Genomic DNA, 10,326 nt, shown 5'->3' with positions numbered 1-10,326 from the left:
CTGGTGGCCTCGCGAGAAGAGGTGGTGATCGTCTCATGAAGCGCATCCAGATGAGCGTTGATCGTGGTAGTTCGTGACATCTCGTTCAAGCTGCAAGAGGAGGAGCACGAGCGGTGCATGGACTTCGTCCCCGATGTCTACGCCATCACCACCGACCATGTCGAGGTCGACAAGCAAACCCTCGAAACGCTCCACTCCCTCGGAGTCAGCAACATCCCCTTTGGGCAAATACCCTACCATTAAAACACTTCAAGAAATAATGTTTCTCTGGGGTATTCGGTCAAACAGCTTTCCGGCACGCTTCAATTGGCCACATGTTCACCCAAAAATTAGGGTTTTGACAATGCAATTTCTCCTTGCTTGCCCCTGCGTTGCAACAACTGCTAGCGAAACAGAGTTCTTAGGTTTGCAATATTGCTCATGGAGATTCCTTCTAGTTTTTTACGAGTGCAGGTTTGGTTGGATATGAAGTGAGGACTTCGCGATTGACGTAGTCTCGTCCATGGCCATCGCAGGTTGTGATTTGGGGTTGGTGCGATAATAGCGTTTTCACCCAACCGGTTCCGCAACACTACATCGTCGTCACCGTCACCCTCGTCATCGCTCTCGCCCTCGCATTCTCAATCTCGCTCATTAATCTTCTCCAGGTCATCTTTTCAAAGATATTTAGAGCCTCCTCAAAGAAAAGCTCGAATCCGACCCCGCCGATCCGGCGCTCCTCCTCTTGTAGTTCGAGAACTTTCTTAACTTTCTTAACTTTGACAGCAGACCCCATGGTCTCCCTAGGCTGAGTGAGAGTGCTGAAATGGGTTAGAAAAAAGAAGCCTTCTGGTTAACTATGAAGCCAACCCATTTTGGTGTGAAAATAGACACAAAATATTTGTTAGGCATTCTCCGAACCGTCGGGCTGCTCAGAATATCATGAAGTGCACAGACATGGTGGACGCAGCTCACCGCAACAAACATCTTCGAAAATGGACGAAAATTAATGTTCACAGGGTCACAAGACATTGGCCACCAAGCTTCGATCGTGATATATCCAGACATGGATTTCTCAAGATGTTGAGCACTAACATTGCTCGATCGTCTGGCTTCAGCTCAAACTAGCTCAATTTTTAGTTATATTTTTCTCACCGTTCAAAATTCAATTCGAGTGTTATTTTTCTTCGGTGCAGATGACATGACTGTATACAAACCACTTGGCAAACTTTGAGCAATTGGTCAGCAGAAAACATTTTTCAACTCGGTGAGGAACGTTTTTCGAGACTCTCACCTTGGTCTTAGGGCACGCTCCCAGTGAACTCCTAAGACCTAAATCGAGCGCTGAGGCAAGCTCTTTCGTGAACTCTCTCCTTGGTCTTAGGGCACGCTCCTAGTGAACTCCTAAGACCTAAACCAAGCGGTGAGGCAAGCTCTTTCGTGAACTCTCACCTTGGTCTAAGGGAACGCTCCTAGTGAACTCCTAAGACCTAAACCGAACAATGAGGAACGTTCTTCCATGAACTCTCACCTTGGTCTTAGGGAACGCTCCTAGGGCACACTCCTAGTGAACTCGTAAGACCTAAAATCGCTCGGTGACGAACGCTCTTCGTGAACTCTCACCTTAATCTGAGAGACGCTCCAAGGGAACTCTTAGTGCAAAACCCCCTCGGTCGATAGAGAACGCATGTTATTGTATGAATCGTCATAACCCTTGAAACTCAGGTAAGATCCCGTGCCGATCGGTATAACTTTACAAACCCAACGCAATATCAAAAATTTTGCTAGGGCTTGGGGGGCTTATGTTACTATGGGCTCATAGCCAAATAAACGGTAAAGATGCAAGAGAGCCTCTAAGTTATTTTGGGCTCATGGACGACCGATAATATCTCTCAGGCCAATGAACTGAGCGAACAAACAGCTAACCAATCGGTAAAAGCAGTCGTTAAGGTAATCAATAATAATAACTGTCGTTGATGGGGAGTTAATGAAAATAATTGTCATTTATTGACAATTAATAGGAATAATGTCATTTATTGGTGATTAATGAGTCAGACCTAACGGTAAGCTCATTATAATTTATAAATATTTGTCCGACAACGAGGACAAATAACTTTTAACTCTGATAACGAATCTTTGTTACAAGATTATTAGGCAAAGTCATTGACTTGAGCGTCAGAATATTTTTTGCGGGCATCCTCCCCGCGGGTTGGACAAGAAGAAGAGAGAAGACAACGCAACTGGATGATGGAGCGAACAATTTCGAATGTTTTGGATTAAAAATCTAAATCCTGCCAAAACAAATATAAAAATTTCAAGTTCGTGTTGGTTACCTTTCTTTACACAAGTCTTCGGATAAGTCAATTGATTAATTATTGCCCAAAAAGTTTCCCACCGTTTATAATGAGGAAAGTGACAAACGTGGAAATGTGGAGGGACTTATTGTAACGATGCCTCCAATAATTTTGAAATAGAACATGGTCATTGACTTACACTTTGACAAGCATGGTCTTTTATGATTTGTAATTATTTATATTATATTTAATTATTGATGATTTAAATTTTATTGCGATGAATTTATGTTTATTGTGACTTAGTCAAAGATGACTCAATTAGTGATACTTGATATTTTTATTGTATGTGGGATGCTTTATCAATACATGATTGACTTTATGGTCCTTATAGAATAAAAAAGTATGTATTTATATAGTAACTGAAGTACTATATTATGATTACTGTTTGCAAAGATGAAACTTTGTTTACATTAACTTCTTTATTTGCCACTCTCTTAATTGAAGTATAATTGATATTGACATTATTTAATTTACAATTGAATTGCTAAAATGGAATAATATAGTTTGATTCAATTTTATTAGTTTCCCTTATCATTTTATTTCAAGTTTCCTTTTTTTATTTGGCAATGTCGATTACATTTTGTCCAAACTAATGGACTACAACAAACTTTGTTTGTAATATGCAATAGTAATGATTTACAAACAGAAATAATGATTAATCTTCTTAAATTGTCCAACCAAACAATTCAAGATTCAATATCTATAAATTATTAGTACCGTCTCTTCTTAAATTAATGTTTTAAAATATACATTTATTCAAAAAGCTTGAAGATAATAAATAATTCTTGTATTGAATCTCAAACTAGAAACTAAGACTAATTCAATACAATATATTTAAGCATATAATCACATATCCAACATATTAAAAAAAATAAACATCATACTAGAAAATTATAGGGCCATATTAAAAATAAATAAATAAAAAGCACAATTTATGAAAATTTTTGCAAATTTTGGTGTACCATTAGACCTTGGTTCTCGATTAACTAATGTTAAAAGTAGTATATGTTTCAGTTATTTTACAACTGAGACCTATAAATTCAGAAAATTTTAAAAATGTTACCATGTTATTATATTTGTATTGATTTCTTCAAAACCAAAACCTATTATGCGAGTTAATAAATAAAAAGCACAATTTATGAAAAATTTTGAAAATTTTATTGTACCATTAGACCTTGGTTCTTGATTAATTGATGTTAAGTAGTATATCACTACCAAAAAAAGCACAAAATATCGGCGGCCCTTTAACGAGGGTCCTTAGGCTGTGGGTAATTTAGTGATGATTTTAAATACCGACGGTCCTAGGTCGTCGATACATTTGAGGGTGAATTAAAACCAAAACTACTACTTTCCCTCTACCATTTTGAGCTCGTCGACCAAACCCTATTTCCCTCTTCCCGCATTGTTGTCCTTCATTCGGTCGTGTTAGTGAGGCGGGACAACGGTTGTTGTTGACGGTGTGAGGACAGTTGGTGACTGAGGCGGCGCATTGGACGATTTTCAGTACGCTTGGAGCTTTTGTTGAGTGATTCTCCTTGAAAGGTGTTGGTGGACGGTGATTGGGGCATTTATTGCGGCTGTCGTGGAGTTAGGAGGGTGTTACTGCTAGGATTGTAGTAAGGTTAGTGTTTTGTTCATGTAAATTTTAGGTTTGGCACTTGGTCCTTAATTGATTGCTTTTTGTTTTCCTGCTTCCAATTTCTTGCAATTCCTTGCAAGTCATTCTATATTGGATTGTGGCTGTGGCACTAGGGATCGTGCTTCGTGGATAGCGTGACGAGGGCATTGCGGTGGTGACGTGTTGTGGATGCTGCGTTGAGTGGTCGAGGTGTACTGGTCTATTCGGGCTGGGCCTGCCATTACAGAGGGTGTTGTTGAGCTCTTTAGCAGGTTTGCTAACTTCCACCGTTGTAGTTAACTGCATTTCTGGTATCTTTCAAGTGGGAGAATATTGCTTCAGAGCATTGGTGGTCTGTCATTTGTTACTTATTTTTTGTCCTTGTTAATCTATTAAAATTGTTATGTTTATTTTGGATGCCATTTGACTAGCATTTAGTGGTCAAAATTTCATTATGTATGTTCTGGAAGAATTTCATTATGTGAGAGATTGGTTAGAACTCTTGCACAAGATTTACAAGTTCCTCTTTTAGTGCTTGATAATAGAATCCTTGCTCGTTATGTATGTTCTGAAAGAATTTAAACACTATATCAAAATGTAACAAAAGATTTATGCACAAACTTGTATCTTTGTTTTTATCTAACACCATCAGATATTGTTAGCTTCTGCTTCTTGATTTGATCTGAATTTGTACATCACTATGTGAAAACTATGTATTGGCTTTTCTGGTTGTTTTATCTAAATCTGTACATTACAGCCAAGCAATCCAACCAATACTTCTGATTCAATCGCTTGTTTGTTGCATAGTTTATTTTATTGTTTTTAAATAAGTTCCTTATAAAACATTTTTTATACATGAGTAAGCTACAGTCTAATTTACAATTCCTTATTCAGAGCTAAACTAGTACTAACTGAACCAACAAATTAAGTTCCCAGACTTCAAAACCAAATCAACATCAGCATAGAGGTTTTATTCTCTTTAGGGTGAGTCCTCTTCTTCAATATAATATTATATTCATACAATGTACTCACTACACATTACCCTCCTTTTTCTTACCTTTATACCAGTTAAGTTTGCCCTTCACCATGACCAGAAATAACTTTACATTTACCTTTTATTTTCCCTCTCTCATTTACCATTTACACAATTTCATATTGGGCTACTTGGCCTCCACTCTCTCAGTTTTCCAAACATGGATCTTGACTCAAACACCATCATCGCGTTATGAGTGCAAAGAAAGAGTATAAAAATCAGCCTAAATGTGACAGAAGTAGGAAAATCAGCCTAAAATTCTATTTCACTTAATTTATTCTCTCTTTTTTATTTATCCATTCTATATCTTATTCTTCTCCTTTCTTAATCTCTTATTTTCCAACACTCTCTCTCCCCTGCAAGTTCCCTCTATCAATACTAAGATTCCTGCTTCATCATTCACCTTTCACACCACAATACAACAACCACTCCTACTTTTCTTCAACACCAAACTTAACTACATTTTCCTTTGCTACCTCAAGTGTGCTCAAAACAATTGGCATTAACAAAAATCTCCACAAGTTCTAGAATACAGCTTACATAAGTGGATGACACTAGAATCAAATGATTAGGGTCAAATCTCTCTAAGTATAGAATGTGCCAAAATAGGTGTACAGTGTTTGAACATATAAGATACCTATCCAACAATGAAAGGAGTGTAAAAGCTAGTTGGAAAGCTGTCTACTCAGTTCAGAAATTTCTACATATATACACATCATGAAATTGACAATAATGCAATAGTAAAGGTGGAAAATCTACAACAGATACCTGAAACAGTGACTAAACTATCTACACAAGTTCTATTTAGGTCAAAATAACCAAAAACTTCCTCAAAAACTATAATTCCTAATAGAACTTTAAACCTCAAAATGTTAATTTAAAACTTGAAACATTTTTTCAGCATTCAGTATATTTTTATACCAGTAAATTATACATACACTTACCAATATATTCTTAATGTAACGTATATCAAGAAATACTAAAAACAGTGGGATCTGAAGTAAATATACATAATAGGAACTCAATTTTGACAGTTTAGTCAAAGGAAATTGATCTTCATCATTTACATAATAGGAAATGATATTTTTTAAGTTGTCTTGTTTCTAACTTTTTAAGAGCAATATTATGATAACATTTTGATCTATGAGACAAAAATGGGTAACTAGTTCTACCTGTCTTTGACACTTCTGATCTGGACATCAAAGTTATGTGAAGCAGTGAGGAAAACTAGTCATTGGAAACTAGATTTTATATATGCAGTTAGTGATCATGGTGAAAACTTCATCCTGAGAAATATTAAAACCTGTACTTTTGTCAGGTCTCTTAAACAGTCCACAGTATAATTGTTGATTGTCTCAATCATTACTTAACCTTCATTTTCTGTATCTAGGTCAGCCCTATCTTGATGTTGGTTTTGGTTCTCTTCAAGTTGTAGTAGTAAAATACATAATTCAAATTGATGTTTATATCATTTAGAATATATGTACCAGTGTTGTTATTAAATTATACAGGTTTGTTTGGTTTCATAAGAAATACAATTGTGCCTTAGATCTGCCTCGAACTTACCGAAGGCTTATGCCCTTGGTAATTACCCACGTTAGGTAATTACCGAAGGCTTCCTCCCTTCGATAATTACTGAGGGCTTTTGCCCTTCGGTAATTACCAAAGGCTTTTGCCCTTCGGTAATTACCAAAGGCTTTTGCCCTTCGGTAATTACCAAAGGCTTTTGCCCTTCGGTAATTACCGAAGGCTAGTGTCCTTCGGTAATTACCGAAGAGCGGAAACCCTCGGTAAATGTTAACGACAAGGGATTTACCGAGGGCACTTTGACCGTCGATAAGTCGTCTGTAATTACCTTGTACCGACGATTTCGGGCTATTTCCGAGGGCTTTTTGCCTTCGGTAATGCCCTTCTTTTTTGTAGTGTATGTTTCAGTTATTTTGCAACCGAGACCAATAAGTTCGGAAAATTTCAAAAATGTGAAAATGTCATTATATTTGTATTGATTTTTTCAAAATCGAAATCTATTACGTGAGTTAATACGCGAAATTTGACAAATTAACTGATTTTAAAAGTAGTATATGTTTCAGTTATTTTACAACTGAGACCTATAAGTTCGGAAAATTTTAAAAAGGTTACCATGTCGTTGTATTTGTATTGATTTCTTCAAAACCGAAACCTATTATGCGAGTTAATAAATAAAAAGCTCAATTTATGAAAATTTTTGAAAATTTTAATGTACCATTAAACCTTGGTTCTCGATTAACTGATGTTAAAAGTAGTATATGTTTCAGTTATTTTGCAACCGAGACCAATAAGTTCAGAAAATTTCAAAAATGTGACAATGTCGTTATATTTGTATTAATTTTTTCAAAACCGAAATCTATTACGCGAGTTAATACGCCAAATTTGCATTAGTGATGAGATGACAATATTAGAGGAACAAAATAGTAAATGGTGACATATATAAGGTTTCACTATTAAAATATGTTCTTAATATTTAGTTGGACTTACAAATTGTTTCAAATATCTTTAACGAAAAAAATCTATTTTATGAATTTTATAAAAAAAATCACAAACAATATACGAATTTCTAATTGTATTTATTTTCATACAATATTTTGTCTCTACATAAGAATAAATAAAACATAATAATATGAACTCTTTCTATCGTTAAGAAAAATTAACCATCTTGCATGCGTTAATTGATATTATTGAAAAATTATTCTAAGTCAATTGATAGGTACTGGGAGTGCTTAATTCACAACACATATCAATCTAATTCTATACTATTCACTCTCTCTATTTCATCATCATGAATCTCAAAGTGACCATGTCTGTGGTGAGTGTGATGAGTTCCCTATGTCTAGGTAATATTGCTTTTGGGAGAATTTCTCCAGTTCTAGATTTTTCCATATGTGTTCATATCGACAAAATCAATAATCATGCAATTGAATGAGTTAAACAAAGCATGCATAGAGGTAGAGGAAAAACCCTAACAATTAATGAAGTAAAGCATTTATAATATAAATCAATTCAATACATGAGAGTTTCAAAGAATTACATCGTTTCCCCAACAACAATGGAGGTTTAGTTCACCATAGACATGATAAAACTAGATGAAAATATGAAAAAGAATGAAAGATACAACCCTAAAAGTTGAAGATTGGAGCTTCTGCATCCAAAATCCGTCTCCGAAGGATAACACCCTCAAACTAGAGGAGTGTTTTTGCGCATCTTTCTATCCAAAGATTCAGTCTCTAGGTCGTCCAAAACCTTAAATAGTTCATAAAAATAACATAAAACAGGTCCAAGCTCACGTTGTCGGCGCTCAACGCCCCAAAAGGGCGCCCAGTGGTGGTTGCAGCACTAAACTAATGCTCAGCGGTGGCGCTCAGGCGTGAGACAATGGTTGCGGCACTAAACTGGCGCTCAGCACTACTTTTTCTGCACTCTGGTTGACTTTTCGGCACTCTGGTTGACTTTTCTGTATTCCAACTATTTGCTACTTCAACTTCTTCATCCGATTCATCTTAATTCTTGTCGAAACAAGGAAAACCAAGCATAAAACCAATAATCATTAATGTATAAATTATTGAATAAGTTATTAACTAGGCATGGGGTGCAACTACAATTTATTTATATATATATATATATATATATATCTATCTCGGATACAACATATACTACTTGTTTCGACGGGATTTAGAACCTTAATCCAAAATATTCAAAGTTTTCTACTCCGATGTCCAGTTGTGTTGTCTTCACTCTTCTCCTTGTCTGAGCCGCGGGGGAGGGTGCCTGCAAAAGACACTCCGACGCTCAAGTCAGTGACTTTGCGTAATAATCTTGTAATCAAGATTTAGTTATCTGAGCTTTAAGTTTCAGTTCAAGTTACAGTTACCTGTCTCCTTTGCCAGACAAATATTTATAAATTATAATGAATTTACCGTTAGGTCTGACTCATTAACCACCAATGAATGAAAATATTAATTGCCAATAAATGATAATTATTTTCATTAACTCCCCGACAGTTATTACTATTAATTACCTTAACGGCTTATTTAACCGATCAGTTCACTGACCTGAGCGGTATCATCGATCGGGCTGATTTTACCGATCGGTTCATTAACCTGAGAGGTATCATCGGTCGGATGACTGTTCTGCACCTTTACCGTTCGATCGACTATGAGCCCATAGTAACACTACTTTTTATCATTAACTTCATTCTTATATTGACACCTTATTATATTATTAATACATTTTTATAGTTTTCTTTTTACAAGGCACCTATATCAAAAATTTGTTAAGCTAAATGATTATTTAAGAAAAATTTGATGGATTATTTTTTTATATAAAATTATCTTTTAATCTAAAAATTCGAAGTGTACGTTACCTTTCTTTTCAAAAGTCTTCCGATAAGTCTCGTGGAATAGAATTATTGCTCTAAAACTTTTCTGACGATCTGATTTATTCTACAAATACCAAATTTGTCTTCATTCTATAAAACCGATAACATTTCATTTTGATAACAATTTCATTGTAGATGCCATATAATTTGTAGTTTATTTTATGCATCACGTAAATTAAGTTATTACTTTATGTAAATTGAATAGATATTGTATTTTTAAAAAGAAAAACAATAATCCACAATAAATTTTATCCGAAGTTTGCTGCTTACCTGTTTTAATTATAATAGATAAACATGTATTTAACTAATTAAATATTATATAGAAGTTGGAGTGACATTTAGGGTGAGGACTTGGAAAATTCTAAAGTAAACCCATCACATAAGTATGATATGACAAACAATGAAAGGTATTAGTGTATAATGACCCTCACATTTATATAACTACAAAAAAGAAAAACACTGTCATTTGAACGGGAAATATAACACTTATAAACTAAAATATTCAAATATAATGGAAAAATAGTTAAAATTAAAAATATACCATCCCGTGTTTAATTAGTAATTTTACATGTAAAACAAATGATGAAAATAAAATAGAAAATGTCTAGAAATATCACTTTTAAATCATTCTTACAGTAGAAATTCACAAGGTTTACAAATTTTCATATTTGAAAAAGTAACAAAGAATTGTTGTTGTTGTCTTAAATATTAATTAATTTATATTTTGTTCTCTTAGAAAAAAAGGATATTTCCTTTTTATTTGTCAATACTTCTTTATAATTTGTAACTAAGACAATTTACCATAGCGAACTTATAACGTATCTGGATTTTTATTATTTAAATAAAAAAATTCGTAGAACTTAAAAAATTAATAAAAAAAAATAAAAAAGAATAATTTCAACATTTTTTATAAAAAATCACACAAAATATA

Source organism: Vigna angularis, chromosome 8, assembly GCF_016808095.1.
Source record: "Vigna angularis cultivar LongXiaoDou No.4 chromosome 8, ASM1680809v1, whole genome shotgun sequence".
NCBI classification, from domain to species: domain Eukaryota; kingdom Viridiplantae; phylum Streptophyta; class Magnoliopsida; order Fabales; family Fabaceae; genus Vigna; species Vigna angularis.
This window is presented reverse-complemented; position numbering follows the sequence as displayed.